This window comes from Pieris napi, chromosome 17 (assembly GCF_905475465.1).
Source record: "Pieris napi chromosome 17, ilPieNapi1.2, whole genome shotgun sequence".
NCBI classification, from domain to species: domain Eukaryota; kingdom Metazoa; phylum Arthropoda; class Insecta; order Lepidoptera; family Pieridae; genus Pieris; species Pieris napi.
In genome coordinates, this window is record NC_062250.1 from 2,336,058 (window position 1) to 2,362,001 (window position 25,944).

Below are 25,944 nucleotides of genomic sequence, written 5' to 3' on the forward strand. Positions count from 1 at the left end.
CACACGGGAATTGCATCTTTTTATCTTTATGATCTGGAGCGAACCACTAAAAAGGCATATGTGTATATGTTCATACCTATATGTGGTAAAAGGAGGTGTTAGGTAATAATAAAATATATGCATATAGCCAAATATCTGTGAGATCTTACGTCAGCAACAGGCGATGATGAATAAGTTTTCATTTTCTATTTGGCAGCACCGACGGAAAATTGTGGAGCCTGTGAGCTTTTGTGCAAAATTGGATGATTTGTGACAGAAGTCAAGCTTCGAAGATACGAACGCTTACGATATTTCGTTCAAATATTTTTTTAAGTCGACTTAAAAACTCAAAGGAAAAGTTAAATAACGTGTAATTTTTTCTTTGTTCAAGCATAGCTTCTTCGTCAACCATCAAGCATCGTTCTGGATGATAATGATTCGGTAAAGTGATTAGCTAAAGAGTAGATAATATCATCGAGTTTTTTACCTGCCCTGCGATTCTGTAACTCACTTTTCGAACTCACACAGCGGTTTTTGCATCGGCGGTCGCTCTCAAATCAGTCGTGAAGCAGTCATTTTATGATTTAAAATTCTGAAAAGGTGGGAGCTTGTAGTTTATTGTTTATCAGAAAGTGAGTTACAGAATCGCAGGGCTGGAGCTCTAAGCGTGAGTACTCCAATATGTTAGCCTTCGATTTAAAAAATCGGTTTATAATCTCTTGAAATTAGATTAAAGGGTGAATAAAGTACCTACTGAAAAGAACGAAGTGTGCGAAGCAAACTTTAAAGTCAATTGAACTGTGCGTCAATGTAATTTCTTTTGTTATGATAATAAACAATTACTCCTATAAAAGGGAGGAAAGAAATTAATAAGACCCAATAAATGTATAATAACATTTAATGTCCCAGTTGGTATATGATTTTTTTTTTAAATTAATTATTAAAAGGTATTATTACAAAATAGATTTTGTAGACAGTACAAATTAATACGATGCAATTAAATTAATCACGAAGCGCGCATTAATGATAAATTTAATACTACACAGCAATCTTGACGTGATTGTCTTCATAATACGCTCCCTTAACAAGTTGATTATCTTCTGAAGTACAAAGGAAATTATTATAGAACGAGGAACAAAATACACCTACACCATTTGTAGTAATAATTTTATTAAAGGTTAATGCTTTTGACAACTCATTTGTTAACAATTTGATAGTAAATTTAGAATAACAAAACGCTTATGATGATTTTCTAATCTAAATCACGTCACAAAACCCTCTACAATAATTTTTATTTATTAATCCAATATAGTAAAGCGCGATAAGGTTATTTGATTTTCCCCATTTCACCGCACTAGTATAAAGAAGAATTTTAATTATAATTTAGGCTCCGACTGGAAATATAACCCGTTGCCCCTAAAAAAACTTTGTCAACGGATAAACGCGAATTTATTATAATATTTACATAAAGCAGCGTTTCGAGTACTTTTCAGTAAACTATACCATATAAACCAAAAACAATTAACTTTTATAGTCATAATAATATTTTTTTGTATGTTTGATTTGTTCCAATTTTTGTTTCGATAATAAAATAGTAATGCAGAAAAATTAAACCAAGTCCCAATATCTGTCAAAGTTATTAACTAAGGAACCTCTCTAGGTATGTTATACGCCATTCAGACAAGTGTTGATATATCAAAAACTATTGAGCGAATTTTCATCAAACTCAAACTATTCCTTAAAATACACCAAATTTAATTAAGAATACTCTCAATATGTCTTTGATTTGCACCGCTACGTGAACCAATAGGATTAAGGAGCTTCAAAAGAGCGTAAAAATTCTCAAAAGGCCGGCAACGCACTCGCGAGCTCTCAGGCATTGAGAGTGTCACTTAGCATCAGATGAGCCTCCTTCCCGTTTTGGCCTGTATACAAAAAAAAATTGAAGATGGTTCGGAAAAGTCATCATGAGTTCCCAAGATAACATAATTTCTAAATCGAGAGTATTAATATGTTCGAATCCTTAGCAAAACGACGACTCATTTCCTCAACGCATTACCGATTTCTTTCGCGTGGCAGTGTGACTGACATCAAGTAATGACATTTGACGTTGAGTTTGGAGAGCCACTCAGGGCCCTTGACTTGCCAAGGTATACTTGGTACGGGAGTGTTCTTAAAACATGTATAAATTGAGGGACTCCATTTCTTATCCGCTTAAAAGTAGGTTCTCGATCAAACCGGTTACTATGTGCTCACGAGTTTAAGAAAATTGTAATAATCATTTTTATTTGTAGCGTTTTACACGACGATTCCTCCAAAATTATTCTTCTTGAAATAACAAATATGAATTTCGTTTATCTCTTCATTTAGGTCCCCTTGACTTAGTAGTTAACGTACTAATTAAAAAGACCGACCGATTAACCGTCTTATAATCTATTTATATAAAAATGAATCCCTATTTCCCTTGGTCAAAGCATCACGCGTGAACGGCTGGACCGATTTCGCTAATTCTTTTTTTGTTGTGTTTGTTATTGTCATCCTTCTTTGACTGACACCGATTTAGCGCAAACAAATTGCTTTATAGCACTTATTTAATACGAAATTACCTCTCAAAGAACTAGTACTCTTCGATTAAATTTTCTTATGAAATTTACAAAAAAAACGTTTACTTCTATTACCACTATTAAAACTGTTAGTTTAGCAAAATTAATTTAGATACCACAAATACATTGTAGCAATGTTAACGATTTGTTAAATGAAATCAGACCGCAATTGAAACATGATATTATTTAATATTAAAGTATCCAATAATGCGAAATGCTATAATAATTTAAACGCATTTAATTGCGCGAAATATTTTCTCTCCAGTTGTGGTATGAAATTTCTCAGGAAATAAATAGACCAAACAATATATTTCCAGGTGTATCGTTCACGCATCTCTTCGTCGGTTTCTACCTTCTGTCTCTGACATAATTGCTTAGCTCTTTCGCTATCTTCCTTCAAATCTCTACTATACAAGCATTACCTGTCCACATCGTATCCTTAATTTTCGTACTGATTTAACTGGAATTATCGTGATTCATGTGCCCTTTTTTTTCGTGTCCATTTTTTGTCCCTTTCACTGTCGACATATTTTTTAATTGCTTTGTTTTGTTCCATTATTTTTGCGTAAGTAATTGTATATCTTATGTAGTTTTGCACTTCTTGCGCACTTATGTAATTTAATATTTTTTCTCACAGTTGCTCTGAAGGGATCGCTCGAAAGCGATTTTATTTATTAGTATTTCTGTATTACTGTATGAAAATAAAAATATATAATTGATACTAATATATGCCAGTTTCTTCACGATATTTTAATTCATAGTACCATCTAATGTTAACTGCTCAGCATGACAGATCACACACTGGCACCGCCCTTAAAATCATAATAATTAATTATTAATTTATAGTGTAATATATCAAGTTGTATCGAGGTAATTTTGAGGTAAAACGCATTCAATAAATAACCTTTATTAAAATTTTCTGTAATGAGTTATTTATGAAGCGCCCCGGCGTGCACAGATTGCAGGATTATAATTATATGGAGCTCAAATATATTGAAAATGTTGAATATATGAGATAATATAGGTGTAAATTATCAAACTTATTAAAAATATACTAAAAATACTAAATGCAGTATTAGTAGAGTTATGCGTTTAATTATAACAATTACATAAAAATACGTGCTCATTTACGAAAGAAAATATTTTGATAAATGTCAGCTGAAACTGTTATTTTTAGCATTAGTGCCTTTAGATTTCGACCAAAAAAGGTTTGTTTTTAAACCCAAGACCGCAATGTAAGCTACGATCTATCTTACATATATTTTAGTATTTTATCACTATAAAAGGCATCTACTCACTATTCAACTGCTAGAAATAAGCACATAAACACGTTTTATTTGTTTAAATCTGAAAGTACTGGATTAAATAAAATGATTTATTTTATAAGATAGGATAGGATTTTATAAATATGTCTATATAATATTGCCTCTTCTCGCATATTCAAAATTAATTCGTTTCTGTAAGCGTTGGAAAAATTAACGAGTCTGTAATTTGTATTTTGAGTAAACAAGTCAAAGTCATAACTTAATACTCTGATATGATTTATAAAAAATATAATTTTTGGCTTTGATAGCTCTCCGATTTGATTTTATTAGAGTCAGTATTAAAGTTTTTCGGAGTGTGTGTGTATGAGCAGTGTTGGCCTAGTGGCTTCAGCGTGCGACTCTGTGGTGTAGTTTCGATCCCCGGCTGTGCACCAATGGACTTTCTTTCCATGTACGCATTTAACATTCGCTCGAACGGTGAAGGAAAACATCGTGAGGAAACCGACATGTCTTAGACCCAAAAAGTCGACGGCGTGTGTCAGGCACTGGAGGCTGATCACCTACTTGCGTATTGAAAATGATCATGAAACAGATTCATAAATCTGAGGCCCAGACCTAAAGAGGTTGTAGCGCCACTGATTATTATTATTAAAGTTTTAACTAAAAAATACAATTATTTGTGGTACTTAAACAAGATTCTTCGAAGTCTTCATCACTGTAGGTCGAGCTTGTGTTGAAAATCCCCAACCAATACGTCGACTTGGCACCTCCACACAACTCTATGATCAGCTTGTCTCAGTGCAATATGGATATGGAGACCCATACACCTATAACTACATATATGTTAAATGTCAGCAATCCGTACGTAGTATTTATAATAATTAAACACGGAAAACTGAAACATGTAGAAACTCGCTTTATATAACGTAACATTTTATTCAATCGAAACCAACGACGACCGGAACAAGTAGGATGATGAAATGTGGATTGCATTTTCAATCGTGTGCAATGACGTTGAAAGAATAATTTATTTGTTGCGGTTGCGCTGTGGTTTTCGCTTATGTCAATGTACCTTTGAGACACGTATAATAGGTTTACTTAAATTAAAGCCTGCAACGTTACAAATGAAAAACTTTCTATGATGCCGTGAGTACAATTTTTAACGCGTAATTGCTCACACAGAAATGAAAAAATTACTGCGACTTTTGAAATGGATAATAAAAATAATAATTTATTTCAAGTTTTTTTCACAGGATTTTTTTTTATCTTAAATACGCTAGTTATATAAACAATAGTCAGGTTTATCTGACGCTGAACTAGGTGTGAACTTGTATTTCAGCATACAGCGCCTAACCCCTTAAAAATAACAGACAAAACAATCTAGCATCAAGTACATAGCTTATTGAAAAAAACTAATGTCTTAAAATGTACAATCTATTTAACAAGTAGTTATATTCTGGTGTAGAGTGTTAAAGTGTTCTCCCTGTGAGAGGGTGCTTGTGTGTGTGGGAGAGTGTGTTTTATACTATTTTACAAAAATGTATGACGTGTGCAGGGCACAGAACACACCTGCCGATTTAAAGATTAATTAATCTTAGATATGCCTGTTTTGTGATGGGATTATGGGACTTTATGGTAGGGGAGCCCAAGAGGGGATTTCGGGATTTACTAAAGCGCGGCAGATTAATATATAGGGGGATACCTTGTACCCGGTTAAGTACCTCCACAAAATATGAGGCCCATATATAAGGCCGCCCGTGAAGGAGACAGGATCAGATTAGTAAAAAAAAATTGACCATCAGAAATTCCCGAGCGCGTCAGATTAAGGTAGGGTGAGTTAATTACATCCTAAAAAGTGTATATTCCACTAATCTGACAATTTGAGAGTGACGGAAAAAAAGGGGAGGGCAACAAAGTTGTAAAAAAAAACCGTCATCTCGACACTCTCGAGCGTAGCTAAATTTTTTTTTATTTTGAAGGAAATAATTCAAAAATAATGAAAAATATATAATCTGACGATTTCCGCAAGCCGAAATAACAAAAAATCGTCGATAAAGTTAAATGCGTGCAGCTGCGTGATGCCTACATTTCCTTTAACCGATCGGAATCTTCTAAACGGCGTTCTAAATATTTCCCTCAAAATTACATTTCCTGTGAATTTGAACCGATTCGGACCGATAGATTTTGAGAAATTTTGAAAAATCTTAAAAAAATAAGAAATATTTTTTTTTAAAGTGGTTTCTTTATTGATCAACTTCAAAAACTAATTCGCCTTTGAGCTTGAAAAACCACGTCGATCGCCACCAAGTTCGTCAAAAGCGGTTGATTAGTTCGAGAGATATCGTGAACGAAAGAAACCCGAAAAAGTGTTTTTTCGGGATTACTCCGAAATTTGTGGTTCGATCAATTAAAATTGCAAAATTACTTATGAGGATGATAAAACTGCGTCGAATGCCGCCAACCGCGTGAAAATTGCTTGATCCATTCAAAAGTTATTGCGGTTTGAAAATTCCAAAAATAGTGTTCTATGAAAATTCTATCAGACTTTCGAGCTGGGAGAGCTCAAATGCATAGACATGTTATTTCTTTGAACTCAGCGAGCTCAAAATATCAATTTTAAGCGCCCAGGAATGGAAGTAGCGGGAAGTTGCAGGAATGGCCCTTTCGGTGAATCGTTTTTCTAAATTTTTTTTGTCAGATCAGGCGAATCCCTCTAGATAATCGTCAGATTATGAGACAGTACGTTTAGAACATAAAGATGAACCACATATATCTTAATCTGACGCGCTCGAGTATTTCAAAATTGCGATTTTTTTTTGCATTTTATGAAAATGGCCGTGGGTTTGCGTCCCATCGAAATCGTCAGATTAGTGAATGAGAGCTTTTTTTTGGTGCACTTAACACTCCCTTAGAAAATCTGACGCGCTCGATAATTTTTTTTTTTTTTTCATTTTCAACCCTTAAATACAACCACCCGCATCATGCAAACGATCAGATTAACATAAGTACATTATTAAAAATACGTAGGGCATAGATGCTATCAATATCTGACGCGCTCGAGGATGTCCATGCAACACAACGTTTTTTTTTACATATTTAACTATCTATAGCCGCTTCCCCCACCGATGAAAAGGAATTTATCATATAACATTTTTTTCTTCTTTTTATCTAAGCTTTGCATCCCAATAGGTCTCTACGACGCTCGAGTAAATCCCCATTTAGCATCGTGGGCTCCCCTACCATTATACGCAAGACTGAAGTTTACGCTTTAAATAAAATGATTTTTAAAGCTAAATGTGCGATTTGAGCCCCAAACGTGCTTCACTGTTTTTCTATGTGGTTTTGGAAAACGTATGGAAGTAACAAGTCTTAGAAACAAATCTTGAAATTCAGTTTTTGTCTTGTATTTAACCCGTATGGTCGATTATAGTAGCGATTCTTCGAAAGCCAACCTAGTTGAAGCATTATTTACTGATAAATTGTATAGAAAAGCTGATAGTATTTTTAATATATTTACTGTCAATAGCTAAGTATTATAGTACATGATTTCTCTAAACTCACTCCAATTTTGTATTCGTGTATTTTTGAAGCATACAAATCTGAATAAAGTTAGACATACAACTGAAGAAAGAAGTTTCAGACGCTACTTTGCCTCTATTTTAGCTTGTATTCATCACCTCTATCGAATACAGAACTTTAAGACTCTGTCTATGATAATTATTAACTAAAAATGTTTAAGTAACGCTGTATAACAGTGACCATTTTCTTTATAGAAAGTGACAAACTTCTGACATTAATAATTGGGGGGCCCACGATGCTTAGGATTTACTCGAGCGTCATAGAGACCTATTACATTACCTATACAGGTACTCTTACCTTTAGCAGGCATCAGTCTCACACAGACTTACTTTTTCCATAAACAGAAGTATAATATAACTGTCACTTGCTTATGTCCTAAGTTTAAGTTTTTGTGAGAAAATAAATAAATAAATAAATAAATAAATAAGTAAATAAATAAATAAATAAATAAATAAATAATAAATAAATAAGATTATTGGGTTGCGAAGCTTAGATAATTATAAGAACAAAATGTTATATAATGATACCTTTTCATCGGTGGTGGGAGCTAAAAAAAACTGTGACATGGAAATACTCGAGCGCTTCAGATATTGATAGCATCCATGTCCTACGTATTTTTAATAATGTACCTACGTATGTTAATCTGATTGTTTGCATATATGCATTATATATAATGCGTGAGACTGATCTTAAATTAAATTAAAATGATTCATGTGCACTTTTTATTATTATTAGTATAATTTTTAATGTATCCTTTAATAGTTTAGTTTGTTTTTTTTTTGTTCCTGTTTAGTTTCTTTTTCTTTACAAGTATATGTAATACATGTATTTTTGCACTTTTTGCCTACCTTATGTAATTTAATACATTTTCTTTTTTTTCTTTTCTCACAGTGGTTGCCTGGAAGAGATCGCTCGAAAGCGATAAGGCCGCCAGTTGCCTTTCCTTTACTTGTAATTTTGTTAAATTTTTATATCATAAAGCAACAAAGTATAAATTAATTAATTAATTAATCTGCCACGCTGTAGTAAATCCCGGAATCCCATCTTGGGCCCCCCAGCTATAAGTAATACCGCAGTCACTCACCCTTACGATGATAGAATGCTCGTGAATGTGTGGTTAGACTCTTAACTCTGGTACGATGATTTCTTTAAGAAGCTTAAGTCATAATGAACACATACCACAAATGCAAAGTATTAGCTTATAATATTATATCTTTAATAATTTATGTAGTCATTTTATATTCATAATAAATTACTACTTTACACATAATTGAATTGAAAGAGCATTCTAATTAATTAAGTACATTATTGTATTTTACTAGGTTTAAGCACAAATAACAGTGTTTTAATTGTAATAATATTTTTCCTCCAATACTCTATATATTTATATCCTTAACTGAGTCGAACCACCTTGGGCGGTGATTTTCCACAGTTCGCTTTCATAGTAGTTATTGTATAGAGAAACTTAGCAATGGTTTTACGATTTTAAATAAATAATTATTGTTTTTAATTATTATTGTACTATGAAATATATTTAGTTAGACTTAACGGATATAACGCGAATGTTTCACACTATTTGCAATACTTCGCGTTTCAAGTGCTTTTCTGACCCTGTAATAAGAATTTTTTGAATTCCATATTTTAGTTAATTAAAAACGTCGTGACACGCAAAAACTTCTCATAAACGTAATAATTTCTTATTAAATCATAAAATCAATATTTCACAAGTGCTTGAGGTTAAAAAACGTCCAAGGACTGTTCAAGGTCGAAATAGTAATTGCGGAACCTACACGCTCGTTGTTATGTTAATTAATAAATTCCACGAAATGACCGACCTCGCAACATGGTCCCGTAATTTCAAATTGTTCGCCTGACACGGCATTGTTTAAGAATTGGGTCAGAAATTAGCTCGTGAAATCTGTATTATTTTTATGAAAATGCATATGCTGGTAATGCGTCAAATTCTAGAAATGATGCCAAGATTTGGCGCAATTTTGAATGCTAACTTATTATATACGATTACTAGCCGTTTCGCGCCCGCTTTGCTGGACGAATTAAAATAAATTTATGTTTCATTATTTTTTTTTTTTTCATATTTTTATTATTCTTCTTTTTAACTTCCCGCTAAGAAAATTGAAATATTTCGAAAATCGAGTTTTTAACAGATGTTGACGTTTAGAGGTTCTAGGAAGCCTCCCCGAATGTTTCCGCGGTGAAGTCCGTATGGATAAATTTTCATAAAAGTAAAACAGCAATAAAAAAATGAAGGAACGTTGGAATTTAATAAATAAATAGCCATTTCGCATCGAATGGTGGTAGTTTCATGTCGATACGATCAGTGGTTTAGGCGTGATTGAGCCTCAAACGAAGACCATTTTCATTATATATATATATAGAAGATACACACACGACTTTAATTTGACATAATTAATATCGTCGTTCTTTCCCTCTCTCACCACGATTACTGCAACGCGCTCAAAACGTTTTTTGAATTTTTCACATAAATTTTGAGGTTATGTGAAAAATGTGCAAATACAAAAGTTTTTGATCTTTTTATTATCTACAACTTTGCCATTTGATTTTTTTCCATAGGACTTTTAGTTTTGCCGGAAATCGAGATAAACCGTTTTTTACCCCTAAAAACTCCCCACCTTCCCCTTCCCGACCGCATATCGCCGGTACCTTATTTTTCCTTTAATTTTTATAATATTCTCCTCCATTCCTAATGTGTTTCATCCTACTATTATTTTTTTAGGTTTCAAAAATTATCGACCCTGGTCTATTATGTCAGTTCTATAAACTACTTAATCTGACCGAAATATAAAATCTTATAAAGTGAAGTTGTATAGTCCAACTGGATTTTATTCGCATATTTCACTTAAGTATATAAGTCCTTAATATGTGAGTATCACTGAGCCTCTCAAGATTTAATATTTCGGTCTAAGCCACGTGAAAAAGATCTAGCTACGAAATCAGGAACAAAAACGTTATTTTCTAGCAGAAAAAAATCCTACTTAGGGTTTTATAATTCAAAATTTAAGCTGGCTTTTGGAAAGCGTTTAAAAGGCAATTATTTTGTCAAAGAAGTGTAATATCTTCTCAAAGCACCGATTTAAAAACGATGTAGGCACATTAAAACAACTATTTCATAAAAAAATTGTGTTATTCAAAAATACCAATTCGCTTTTCCTATACAATTCACATTGTTTGAATCCAAAACTTATTCCTATTCTAGAGCTGAACAAACTTTCACACGACTCTCATATGAAAAACCTAACGTTTTTCCTCTCAACTGGAGCGAGGCGCAATTAAAATTTAACGAAAAATAACCTTTGAAAAACAAAAGGGTGCAGACACGAACGCTTAACTTTTTTCACCCATCAAAACTAAGTACGTCCTTTAGGACTTCACACATTTTAAATGAAGTGGTTTTAATACGTTTACGTTTATATTTTATGATTCATGAGTGAGCAGTGTTGGCCTAGTAGCTTGAGCGTGTAATTCCCTGAGGTCGTAAGTTCGAACCCCGGCTGTGCACCAATGGACTTTTATATGCGTATTTAACACAACGTACGGTGAAGGAAACAAAGACATCTATCACGGACTCCATGTCTTCATCAACCGTTGTCTTCGCCGTATTATGGGTATCTGCTAGGCCGAAAAGATCTCCACCGAGCAACTTTGGGAGCGCTGCCGAGAACAATTTACTTATATAATATGGGCACGAAGATCATATGAGATTAATTTTAGGATATCTTCTTCCTCAATTCAAAAAATAATTCTTAAAATCAAATCAAGTGCGTAGAGTGCACGAGAGGAACTGACACATTTAAGCCCTTCTGTGGTTTGCCTTAAAGTCGGTTAAAGGCTGCCATCAAAAGCATTCCTCGCGTAGCATTATATTTATCAAAAAGAAAGGTAAACTGCTACTACAAAATCTTTGTTCACAAATTAACAAATTCCTTTAAACCTCAATTTAGCCTTTGTTTTCGTGTGAATAAGCAGCTTTTTCGCATGACCCGTGAATAAAACTATATCACTTACCGAAGGTCATAGTTTTGAGTGCGGGTTGTTTAGATTGGCTGATAACAGTTTAATGCGAGCCGGAACTACTGTGCGGGGTCCCGACAGACTTGTAAAGAAAATGAACCAATTTGTTTTACTTTTCACGAACCTAATAATTTTATATATCACGAAAATACGATATAAACTTGGAGTATTGAAAAAGTTCTGAATTTAAATATTGGTCTTTGCGGACAATGAAAGATTAATTTGTGACAATTACGACCAAAAATAAAGTGTAAAAATATTTAAACATATCGATTATCGAGATCACGTCGATTAAGGTTACTTGGTAGACCTTAGTTACCTTAAAAATAAGTGTCATATGATATAAATAATTATAGGTTTAAAAATAATATTATTGAGAACAATATGTAAAAATATCGCTAAAAAGCATTGCGAAGTAAAATAACTTGACGTTTGTTTATCCGTACGTACGTATGTATGGCGTGGTATGTCATAGGTACTACACATAGACAAACGTTTTGGCGTTTTATTAAAGGGTTCTTGAATTTTTAACCCAATATTAAAATGATACTAAAATGATCTTGTCAAATAGCCCTTAGTACATAATCACTAGTTGACAAAAGATGTTCCAAAATGTTTATAAAGATTTCGTAGTTCTGGTTGAGAGGGTACCACTTAATGTTTTTTAATTAAATAAAAGAAAACCGACATATTATGAACTATCTCTTTAAAACTGATCAAGTATATTGCTTAAATTAATAATTAAATTCTATGAACATGGTTACCGAATTTTTTTTGAGACACGGGTAAAAGAAACATTCATAGTAAACATTTCTAATCGTCCATAGACACCCGAAGCCTAAACCTACGGTTTTCTAGAAAAGCGGTGTGAGCGGTTATCTAACGGCCGTAATGTAATGGGTGACGTCACCCATACGTGTCTATAAATAACATCGGATTAGGTTTTATAGAGAACGTTGAGTGTCACCGTAACGTCAAATAGCGGTGCTGTCATTTGCATGACGGCCGTCATACCGGTTATAAACAGTAGTTCAACGTTTTTCGCGTGTAGCATGTGCGCATATTTAATTAATACAATGACTTGGAGGAGCCAAAATGATGAACAATTAATTGATTTTGTTAAAAATCATGAAGCTTTGTACAATATCAAATCCAAAGAGTACACAAGACAAGCTCAGATGAAAAATTTGTGGAATTTCACTTTTTTTCGTCTTCTTATGACTCTTCATCATCCAAAATACTAATAATGCTATGTCCAAATCGTCCATTTTTCACCACTGCACGACCTTATGCTCGAGTGAGTACTGAGTGACTACAATTGAATACGGTCGCACTACTTTCTAGGAAACCAAAGCTTGTCCACCGTAAAAACGGCCGTTATTAACAACCGTAAAAAGATGGCCGTTAGTTAACGGCACCGCTTTTCTAGGAAACTAGCTTTACATGCCTTGCCGACTATGCCCTCTTCGCGGAGATCTGTAACATACTGTCACTATAACAACCTAACATTACAAATATTCATTAAATTGCGTAGTTAGGTAAGATATAACCAAGTGATGTATTGTTTTTTTTTATGTTAATAGGAGGGAAACGGCCTCAAATAAATATATAATTAATAATTTGTTCAGAAATACTTCCTGGCTACTGAGCTTACTAACTAGACCAATATAAACAAAATATTAAAAATCTTTACAAATACATGTATAAAAAATAAAACGCTATAATAATAATGAAATACCGCAGTAATACAAAATAATGGAGTCGTAACACGAACCTAAACAACATTTCCCCGTACAGTCGGCAAAAAAATTCATCTCATACTTTATTAGAACAAAATACGGTTCACGCTACATAAATAACACATCATCCAAGGTATTATCCAGTTGAGTGTACGAATGTAATTTGCAAATGAAAAATGACTTTGGGGAGAGTACGCACTGCGGGGCTAAACATTTCTCTACAGTTATCTCTAGTAAGGATTTAATAAATTAAGTCGTTCGTCTGTGTAATGTGTAAAATAGGTCATTTTGTTCGCTTCTTTGATTATTTATTTAAATTTACAAATGTCAATTTAGGAAGAGAAATACCGATGTACACGTGGTGTTGTAGTCACTTATAATGGGAAGACAGGCTCCCATAGATTATATATAGATAGAAGTACCTATAGTAGTTAATTTCTTTTGTCTATTTTTTTTCGTTTCGTCTATAAATTTTATTCACTTATTGTGCACTCTTGTCAATTTAGGTACACCTGTTAGGGCAGGAGTGTTTTTAAAAATAAACTAGCTGCCCCCGCGAACTTCGTTTCTCCTTAATGTGATTTTACTTAGCCTACCTTTTTAGTACATACCAACATGGAACATTTTGCTATGCTACCCCCTAGACGGTTTTCTGGAATGACAACTTTTTAGGTTTTTCTGTGAATTTTTCTCTATATAAACCTCAGAGTTCAAGTTATAAGATTTTTATAAACAAATAAAAAATAGGGGTTGATCGTAGAGGGGTTAAATTAGGGGTTGTATGTATTTTGTATGCTGTATCATAAAAAAAATTAAAACACAAAAAATATCTAAAAAATAACAAAAAATGTTTTGGGTTGAACACCCCTTATTACTTCAGGGCTTTGAAAGATAGGTAGCAGCCGATTCTCAGACTTCCTGAACATGCATAAAAAATTTCATAAAATCGGTCGAGCCCTTTCGGAGGAGTATGGGAATGAACATTGTGACACGAGAATTTTATTTTTATTTTATTTTAGTATATAGAGATAAATAAAATAAATATATAAGATCCCATAGTCGTATTACTAGATTTTCGCAACATCACTCATGTTTATCTAGAAATTTCCCTAACTAACCATCTCCAGTATATATAGACTTATTAATACTAAAAGCTGGGAACATTCCCGTAGTAAAGTGTAATATGGTAAAACGCTATCACATTTACATTTTAGTCAGGATTATCGATACACCAAATTTCAATGTAATCTCTATACAACATTTAAGATTCCATTTAATACTTTGAACATTAACTCTTCTGTTTCCGCAACTAAAGCTGCGGCTTAGTCACAGATTAATAAACAACAGATGCGGTATTGTTATAGGCAAGCTGATCAACATTTAAGATCATCAAATCTAGAATGAATTTCGCTGTATTTCGACTTTAATAAATAAAAAAATAGTGATATTAAATGCTTTATTAGTTAGGAATGAGGAGCATATGTATTATGTTCGTTTATCATTATTTCACTGACTTTGTTTTAAAAAACCTTTTAGTATTAGTATGTATGTATTGTATAACAGATATTAACGTGAATTCATTGCAATATTTAAAAACAAAAGCCGCCCTACGTCCCTTAGTCATGTCTTCAAATTTCTGTATGTTTCATAGTTTTCTTTCTTAAAATGATGGTGATGGTGAAATAGTGATCCTTCACACGATAAACACTTATAAATGTCAAATTGTCAATTAAAAAATGTCAAAATGGTTTTGAAGGGATGAGTGTCGCACGCTCAAACCGTTACCCCAACAATGCTCATATTGCAATATTCACAAATATCCATTTTTAATAACGTCAGTTGAATAAGATTAATTCAAATGTACCAGTGTTAAACATTCAATATCAAGCGCATGAGCAAGACTCACTCAAAAGGATTTTTTTATGGAAATCAAATTGTTGGTGTGGGTGAGCCAGTGGGATGCGGCTATACACGGTAACAGTGCAATAAGAATAAACTGAAAATGACGCGCTTTTTCGTGAGTAAATTTTTATTAAATTCGCTTTAAAAGATGTCTGCTTAGCTGCTTATGAGAAGATGTATATGAGACGCAATAAAATGGAAATGCTTATTAAAGATACTTTTCTAGAAGAAAAATCTTCTTTGTGCACTGACCGTAAAACACTCTACATGTAAGTTCCACAGATCATTTGCGGTCATTTTAAGCGAATAAACAGTATAGTCTAACACAAAGTACTATTTATTTAAGTTTATCACATCATACATAATACTATATGTACGACATATGTTACAAGCTCTTTTATCTAATTTCACAATTTTGGTAAACATAAATTTTACAAAAAAAATATGTATATCAAATAAAATATAAGTATTAGGTACGAGATAGGCACTTAACAATGCTTTCTTTAAAATTACTCAGCCCCCTACCGAATATATCCAGGTCCGGATAGTTTATGTTTAATCCGTTATAATGGCGAAGAATTCGATTACTATCTAACTGAACTTTTAACTGTCTTAAAAGTTTATTTTCTGCTTAACAAAAATTGACAAAGTGGATGAAGCGAGAGATGAATGTCAGGACCATAGGAGGCAAGTCTAGATCCGTGGCCGATCCTTCGGGATAAAGGCGTGAAGTTTTAAAAAAATAAAAAATCATGTGTCCAATTCACACGTGGTAGAAGTGAAACCTTCAAAAACAAAGTTTTTATTATTAAAATATGTGAATTAGACTTTTTCTCTATCTAAATTATTATTTTTGAATTAAAGATTGATATTAAAGTTATAAATAAAAATTTAACAATTAAATATATATTTTTTTTAAGAAAAGATCCTACATCTTTTCTTAAAAAAAATATATATTTAATTGTTAAATTTTTATTTATAACTTTAATATCAATCTTTAATTTGGTAAAAACTAAAATAATAAAAGTTTGAAATAAATTCACAAAATCCAACGTGGGAGAAAATGAGATAGGAAGCATTATACAGTGTATAAACTTTTAATTAAGTGTAGTACGAAGTTTTCCCTTAAAAAAGTTTATATAACTAATGATTTGTAAATAAAATTGATAAATAATCTAATTTTATAATTAAACTACTTACTTGACTAACTTATTTAATTTTCATCAAATCTGTTTTTTTATTTAAGAAAATGTTCAAATACACACTAATTTAAAGTTTATACACTGTATAATGCCTCCTATCACACTCTCTCCCACGCCAAATCCTATTAATTTATGTGTCTGCCTCTTTTTACTGTCGCTTTCTCACTCTCTCCCACGCCAAATCCTATTAATTTATGTGTCTGTCTCTTTTTACTGTCGCTTTTTCCGTTGCATCAAAATGCGGTTTGAAATCAAAACGATTCTAAAGAAGTTTCACTTCAAAAATAAAATTACGGATTAAGTCATTTTGACTCTAACGGTTGATTAGTATGTAAACCTGATTAGTACTAATCATGTTTTATTTGTCACTTGTAAGGTATAAGTAAATCCACATGTATGTAAATGTCGAACATTCAAAGGATTACATAACAAATTATGTTGTTTAACATTTTGTAAACAGTACTTGAAAACCTAAATATTCAGTTTACGCTTTAATTTAAAGCAAACAGCCGCTGTCGAATTTTTTAATGCGAAATCATGAATTTCCTCTGTAAAACAGTTTTCACGTCAACATTTTCTGAAGCGATTTTTCAGCTTAGTTGCGTGAATGTAAACAAAGGGATTTCGTGAAAAACGACCTTTCATCTGTTTAAAACTGAGGGATTTATTATTTTCGTTTACACGCCTCTGATAGTATTTCGTGGAATAAAGGTTTAGCTTTAATAATACGAAAGATATTATCTCACTCTCTCTTAATCAGTTTCGGAGCTATGCAGTTATCTTTTCCGTAAATACACAATAAGTAATTATTTATATATCACGCGTTTAAAATCGCATACTTATTATTTGTAATAAATCATTTAATAATATTTATTAAGAATAAATTATATATAGGAGGAAAACAGCATGAAGTTCACTTGGACACTCACATTCTTTTACGGGTCGCAAGCAAGAATTTGTAAGTTCTTTTCTTTAAGGACTCAGACAAATTGGTTCTGCACATAACGCGGTAAAAATTTCCTTAAAAAAAAGCTCAGTTGTGGATCGATGGACGTCTAGATGATACGGGTAGAATTTCGTATTGTGCCTCCTTCGATGACACTGAGCTGCAGGTATTAATCTAAACAACTCCTCTGAACACTCTCCATGTTGCATGCTGTGTTTGCCTGTTTACACCTTATACATTAGATACAATTGTACAAAAGTTTTAATTGTTATTTTTGTTTGTATCTAGATGTTTATTGTAATCCCCGATGGCAAACATCTTTTTCTATTATATACTGTTAATAGTTTTGTTTGTCCAGTTATTCATATTATATACTTAGCGTACGTAGATTCATCCTATTATATCCATTTGGCCTTTACGAATTAGTAAACCTTTCGTAAAGGGCGCTATGACAATTTTTAATACGCATTTAGAAGTGAGTAATTGATGCTTCAACGCAGACAAATGTATATGTAACTGTGAAATTACATAGAATCCGTGTTCCTAGAATTTAAAATCATAGGAAATATGTTTTGAATGTTTATGTACCACACCAAAAAGGATAAATCAGACAATAATTGTTAGCAGTTATTTCGAATAAAATAATTGGCCGCATTTCCCTTAAAATGAAATTAAATTACCTTCATACAATCAACTTATTTTTGCTCACGTGAGGAAATTGACAAATTGTTTCCATACAAAAAATATGGGTATATAAGTGGTCAGTTTGCGTGAATAGTAGTCACGCGAAACTGTGGTCAACAAAACTTCAATAAAACAAATTCTATTTTGTAGTTTATTTCCTACACGCGAGGGACTATAATTGATTGAAATTTGAATAATAGGTGTACAAGACAGGGCGTTCACCAAGGTCAAATTTAATACGTAAGGTTTAATACATTCAAATCTATACTGTTTGGTGATACAAAATGATAGCTATTAAATTTATTAGTACTTTTATCTAAAGCTGAAATAAATAAATAAATCAGTAGCGCTACAACCTCTTTAGGTGTGTGATTAGCCTCCAGTGCCTGAAACACGCTGTCGACTCTTTGGGTCTAAAACATGTCGGTTTCCTCACGATGTTTTCCTTCACCGTTCGAGCGAATGTTAAATGCGCTCATAGAAAGTCCATTGGTGCACAGCCGGGGGTCGAACCTACGACCTCAGGGATGGAAGTCGCAAGCTGAAGCCAGTAGGCCAACACTTCTCTATGAAATAAGATCAAAGATAATATGTATATGAAAAAAACACGTATTCTATCTGAACTAAAGACTTATACACAAATAAAAATTTAAACACTTCATAGTGAAACATGTATTTACGTTGTTATTTTATTTCACCAGTATCTCTAAGGTGTCCAACACAAATAAATAATTTCGACCTAAATCGAACGTAGGACCTCTGACTCTGTGATCATAAACTTATGGCTTAGCGTGATTTAATATCATGTCTAACTTATGCTAGGGCAGTAATTAAATATTATGTAAAATTGGATAGATACAATTTGAATACCTCCAATAAGTTGAAAAATTCATATAGTCAATTCAAAATCAGATTCCAAAATGTTCCCCAATTTAAACACAATTTGGTCCAATTATCCACCCAAAACATTACAATAAATGAATTTAAATGGTTTCCTAATTGCCAGTTTTTTTATTCAAAAGCGGTTTTAATTGTGAGTAAGCGAAGTTCATAAAATATTTATAAATTACTTTTAGGGGATTAAAATGTTCAATATAACAACAATTTTATATTTTTTTTATTTAATACAATATTATTTAAATAATCATAATATAATATTTTCTTTCACATACGGGGGAGTACTACTAATCTAAATATAAGTTTATAAATAATAATTTTAAATTGCGGCGACTTTAAAGTCGTCAAGCTTTTATTCATCGTATGAGCAAAGTTTATTTATTTATTTATTATATACCGACCAACTTAATACACAATTAAAAAAAAATCAGTGGCGCTACAACCTCTTTAGTTGTTGGCCTCAGATTTCTGAATCTGTTTCATGATCATTTTAAAATCTAATAGGCAAGTAGGTGATCAGCCTCCAGTGCCTGACACACGCCGTCGACTTTTTGAGTCTAAGACATGTCGGTTTGCTCACGATGTTTTCCTTCACCGTACGAAGGTCAAATCTGCATCCCATATCAATACATTTAATACGAAATTTGAATGATGTTTTCTTATTAGTTATATGTATGAGGAAAAAGTAAGAACTGTATAACACTGTATAACAATATCATATTTGTGGCTTGATATTATTTGTGGCCAGTTACAAATTGTAAGGTCGTCTGGTAGTGTTTAATTTAAAAATATAGTATGCGTACGTAGTACAAAGCCATTAAATTTCATTTTTAAGCTCAATAATTAGTTACTATTAATCGGTAATTTGCAAATGGCTGTTCTATTTGTTTAAAAAATATAGCAATACCATACGTGTTGTAAAGTTCGCACATTATATGAAAACGTACAAAAAAAAAAATGTTTTAAAAATGATACTCTGATTGTAATTGTGTTGTGTATTTTTAAAAATCGAATGCAGTTATCAATACACAATCCATAAATAATAGAGGCTATTTTATTTGTATATATTTTGATGTGTGATAAACTTTTAATTTAAGTCCAATGATGTTTGCGAATAATAGTTTAAAGGTAATTTGAAAATCCATAAATAATAATAACGTATCTAGTGAATACATTGCTGTTTCTATAAACTTTAATTTATCTATCTTTAGGTTTTATCTATTTTAAGATCCAGGCGACAACAGTAATTGTCGTTACTTTTTCAGAGTTACCTTAAGAGAGTTTCGATTCCCACTTAAAATAGCCATTTTAATAACACAGTAGCTAGCTAAATAAAGCAGCTAATGAAGCTCATTTGAGATTTTCTAAACGTTTATTTTGGAGTAAGTCTAAACACTATTCATAATTTATTTAAAAGCTATTCAAGTCTCAATTAAGGCGTCTCTTATTAATAAGCTAACATCATACAATAAATTTTCTTAACATAAATATATTAGTAACAGAGTTTTTTTAATATTATGTAACTATTATTATATACCTCTTAATATATATATGGAAAAAGAAACCGCATTATATTAGGAATTCATTTTCAAACATAATTAGAATTTCTATATGTTTTCCTTTGATCAATTTATTTAGAAGTAAAAAAGGTCGATGGGCCATAGAAAGATAAACCCAATGGTGCATAGCAGGAATCTGAACCTATATCATTGTCAACCCCTAGGCTAAGAAATCTATTTAAGAAAATAGAGTATGGCAAATATGTATGGCAAATATGTATGGCATTTTTTATCTATATTTATTTTTCTATGGTCAAAGTCATTAGATAAACTTGATACAGGTACTTGATAAAATAAAACTACACAAGGAATAAGGAAACTGCAACCTAGCAATCGGATTCTTTTGACGTTATGTGGATTTAATGTTTTAAAAATACCACTAATAATATTCCCAAAAACATAAACCGTTCTTAATTATGAAGCAAGGCCAGATATAATTGTGTATTAATTATATTTCTAATTAGTTTTTATAAGTCAAGAAGCGCATTTATGGAAACTGTTGAACTATCTCCAAAAGATGATAACATAATGAAATATGGTAATTCATTAATATTATTATGTTCGGCTAAAAGGGGAACATCTTATGATATCCAATTTTAATCGATGAGAGAATCTATCACATCTGAAGTCATCTATAGTACAACCAGAAGGCTACACATACTTAAGTCAGACAAACAGATCAAAAGATATTATTGTAAAAATTTACTAACACGCAAACTACATGAGTAATCGTTGACTCAGCTCCGGAAATCATCCATGATTTCAAATGTATATCAGAGAATTTCGACAAACGAAATTCTTTATAGATATTAACATCTATGTTTTCATATTCCCGTTACACCTTAACAGTGATACGAAATGGCATAGAAATACGACGGTGTTCAGTTGGTCAATTCGATAACTCGTCATGATCGTAGAACAATGTCGGATTTGAAAAAAAAAACAAAAACCACTTTTTATCATATTTGGATACTACATTGACTAAATATTACGGCTACATTAAAAAAATCCATGTTTCAAAATTTCAAATTAATCAGTCGGTAAAGTGATTTGATAGAAACATGTGATTTTTCTAAAAAACTGTGTAATTTAATGTTATTGTTTTTATTTTGTTACAAAACTAACCCTTTTGTTTGCCAATTTTCATAATAACAGAATATGAATTAAAATAGTTATGACAAAAACTAACATGATTATATTATTTTGAAATGGCTGCCCTGTTAAGTATACAATTTGTCAGATCCGTCACTATTCTACGACTATGACGAACTGTCAATTGTACCATTTTTTATCACCAGCATATTAAATTTCAAGCTAACAGCGTATAACTCAATTGGATGTACGGATCAGTTTTTCACCATAGATCATTGCTCTACAATAAAACCTAATACGCCTTCAGATTTAAGTCTCAAGAGCACCAGCCACAATGCTTCGATTAACTGGAAAATATCCTATACTTTATTTGATTACTTAAGCTGTGAGCTTTTGCATTTGAATATCGTTGTAATGATATAATGCCATTTCAGCTATATAAGGTTGATTCAAACGTTACTTCCAAAAGGAATATGAATTAGAATTAGACCTACTGAGTGCGGAGTATGAAGCAAGAATTGCATTAAAAACAAAGAAAGCATACGAAGAACTGAGTTTAATTCTATAATTTTCAGAACCCCTTTTATATTAATTTAATAAATATTACATACAGTTTCTTTTAAAACATTATTATTTGCTAAAACTGTATAAAAATATAAAAGTCACAATTTGAATGTACTATAACGCATATAACAATTATAAGTATTATAAACTGTTATAAAATGTATGTTAGTTATAAATTTTTTTTATTAATAAACTTAATTATATTTTTTATTATCTTTTAATCATATGAAAGTATAAGACTCCAGTAAGTATTTGGTGGCTAAAATATAATTCTGACGTAATATATTGTATTATACATTTAAAAAAAAAACGATCTTTTAGTCAGTTGATATTCGATTTTAGTTTAGTTAATATTTACACCAATATTTAAAACCGATTATTCAATTTAATAATTTAAAAGCTTACCCAAAGTAAAATCCACATCTTAACACAAAAAGTTTAATCCGAGTCAGTTTTATATACACACACAATACGAAAAAGTTACACACAATTTTATACACAGAATGTCCTAAAGTTCACCATGATCGCACACCGCGTAAACACAGGAAAGTGACAGCATACAGCTGAAACAGGTTTAAACCGAACCGCTATCGGCCAATTACTAAAGCTCGCACACTAGGCACGGACGAAATACGGACAGCGCAGGCGCGGCTCCAATTGACACTATCTACCTAAGTTTTCCTATGATTTCTCATAAGTTTTTTGAACGTACAAGATGAGAAAATGTATCGTAACATGCTTAAGTATTGTTTAAACCGGTTAAAAGTACTTCTTACCGTTACTATTACATACATCGTCAGCTAACTGATACGATTGGTTGTTAGAGACAGACATTTAGCGCTCATTATAAAAAAGATAAAAATGTGTTTATTCATTATAAGTACGCATTACAATGTGTAAGATGTGGGAACCCTTTTAAGTAAAAAAAATACCAGTTCCCAGTTCTTCCATAACAAATTTAATTATACATTTCTTAAAATGTATAATTTAATAACATTTTTAATTTTTTTAATTTTTGTTTTAAATAACATATATAACTATATATATACGGAAATCATGGTTTTCATTCCAAGTCTAAATTTTGCAGTTTGAGTCTATGGACTAAAGTTAGTTATTTATGAATAACATTCACTTAAAATCAGGTAAACTTAAACATTTAAACACTCCAAAGAAATCATTGAGGCTCGGCGATAAAAATCAAGTGCTTCTTCATTGCTATCGACATCTTTATTTACAGAGTATGTTCACAGTGGCGTATATTGTATATTGTGTCTTATGTATTTAATATCATATATTTAATTTTGACATTTTCGAATTGGCTTAGGTACTGTAAGGATGTAGTTTTGTGAATAAATAACGTATAATGTTGAGAGGACGTCGCAACATTAATAAAAAAGACTGCCGGAGCCCGCGAACATAGGCTCCAACATCACGTGAATGTCGAGGCTATTTAACTCTTTGACACCACGGGCCTGGTTAGAAGACTGAAAAGGACAAAACCATTTGAATTAGTGAATTAGTGTTAGTGCACGTTAGTATTAAGTGCTAACAGCTAGTGAAAAAATAGAACACAAGAACAGAGTGTCTTCCCTTTAATACAGACTATAATTAGTGTTATTGGACACTTTCTTATGTTAAATATCCTTTTTAATAAATTAGGTTAGACTTAAAATCTTATAAGTCTTAAGTTAGGCTAGATCGTAATGTCCATGATGTCTTAGTGAAGACACATGTATAAAAAAATGTCTTAGGAAACCTTACTATGGACCGCAAAAATCAATTCTGAAGTTTCACTCAAAGCTTCACTGAAAATTCCCTGAACTGAACTATAATTAATTTAACGTAAATAATACGGTTGCTTCGCACATTTTACTTCTTATTTTTTGTTTGTTTTGCAAAATTTCAACTGTTCAGAATATAAAATATCGGAACAAATTACTCAAGCCCCGTTAAGATATTTCAGCAATAAAACTCTCCAAGTTTAACAACTTAGATAAGACCAGGTCGGACCCAATAAAATGTAATTGCACGAAACAAGATTTTTAGTTCATTGGCGCTAAAATTAATCTACGGGACATCTTTAAAACCGTTCAAAGCTCAATTCATCCCTTTATCAGAACGATTGTACGAGACCACTCAACCCTTTTACCCCAATTCGAAACGCGTCCGGTCGTTAGCAGACATTAATGGAATCCAATGCGGTTAGTCTGCCGTGAAAATAACAACGATTTTCAAACTCAAGCCCTTGTGAACAGCAAAAACTGTTGGCAGCCTTAAGCAAGGCTTGAGGTAGCTCACTTGATTAATTAGCACGATTACAAATGCTTAAAGCTGTAATGAATCTTACAGTGCGGCTCGGAAAGCATTTGGTTACTGTTCGTTTGAATAGAGATAGATAAGAATAACTAGTAGCTTACAAGTAGCTAAGTAAATAATTCTATGAAATTGAAAATGAACTTTCTATTTAATATTTATGGGATTCACACTTGCCCCTACTGTAGGTATTGAGAAAACGCATGTGGCCCCTGTTCAAGTATTACGTAATCAGATTTACTGCAATTTATCCCCCCCCCCCCCCCCTCCTCTTGTCAGCAAAAGTAAGAAAAGCTTTCAAAAATAATAGTTCATAAACGTAATAATTTTTTGTAGGAATCCTCGAAAATGCATTTCTGTTTCAAGCATAGACAATGTGTGAGTAATATGTGTAAAAATGTTAATAATTATTGTTGACGTAATAGACGTAATCACCAAATAAGAAAGTCTAAGTCAACCCCCCTTCTACCCTCTAAGTGCTTACGTAATACTTGCCAGACATAAAAATCTGCCATTCATTGTAATAATGAAAAGTGATTAAACAGACATAGAAATATGTCTGGACATTAAAGCTGTATAGTAATTTATGCTCTTTCTAAATTTCTAATATGTTAAACGCTCGTTAAAAATGCTGAGTAATAGTCTTTTTTTCTAAATAAAAGTCTAGATTCCACATTGTATGACCAAACAATACATACTCGCAAATATGAACAATTCGTTACTCACACAGTTTTTTCGCAAAAAGGCATTTTGTTTATTTTATTCAGAATATACGAAGCTTATCCATAAATATGATAGTGGATGTTAGAAACTATCTAAAAAACAAAACTGACCTATTAAAATCTCTTTGTTGGAAGCTGTATTTATATTACTTTAGACTCAAAAGGCAAACTGCACATAGAGAGTGGTTACTGGGAGAGCCCTCCTTTTTATTTAAATACTAGCCGTTTCGCGCCCGCTTTGCTGGACGAATTAAAATAAATTTTATGTTTCATTATTTTATTTTATTTTCATATTTTTATTATTCTTCTTTTTAACTTCCCGCTAAGAAAATTGAAATATTTCGAAAATCGAGTTTTTAACAGATGTTGACGTTTAGAGGTTCTAGGAAGCCTCCCCGAATGTTTCCGCGGTGAAGTCCGTATGGATAAATTTTCATAAAAGTAAAACAGCAATAAAAATGAAGGAACGTTGGAATTTAATAAATAAATAGCCATAAACAATCTAGGAAAAATTTCGCATCGAATGGTGGTAGTTTCATGTCGATACGATCAGTGGTTTAGGCGTGATTAAGCCTCAAACGAAGACCATTTTCATTATATATATATATATATATATAAGAAGATAGATGACAATTGTATTATATTCTCTACATGCAACGAAGTGTTAATATTTTTTCTGCGGTTATTTGCAATCAGCCCTAAGGCTATGAGCGATTTTTTTCTGTGGTGCGTTAATAAATAAAAAATAAATTCTCACAGGTTCTTTTAGGCAATTTTCCCTTATCTAAGTAGTATTCATAGATTAAAGGCTAATCGTGATTTTCAGCGCTAAGATCGAAAATAATAAC

General features: G+C 32.0%; 1 protein-coding gene across 1 annotated transcript in view; it reads right to left on the reverse strand.

The window, feature by feature from the left end:
* The window catches only part of LOC125057802 (hemicentin-1-like), a 165,264-nt gene extending 142,617 nt beyond the window's left edge, over positions 1 to 22,647 (reverse strand). The window contains exon 1 of the mRNA XM_047661704.1: positions 22,467 to 22,647. The gene's annotated coding sequence lies outside the window, so the exon portion shown is untranslated. The remainder of the gene's footprint in view (positions 1 to 22,466) is intronic.
* Between the last annotated feature and the right edge of the window lie 3,297 nt (positions 22,648 to 25,944).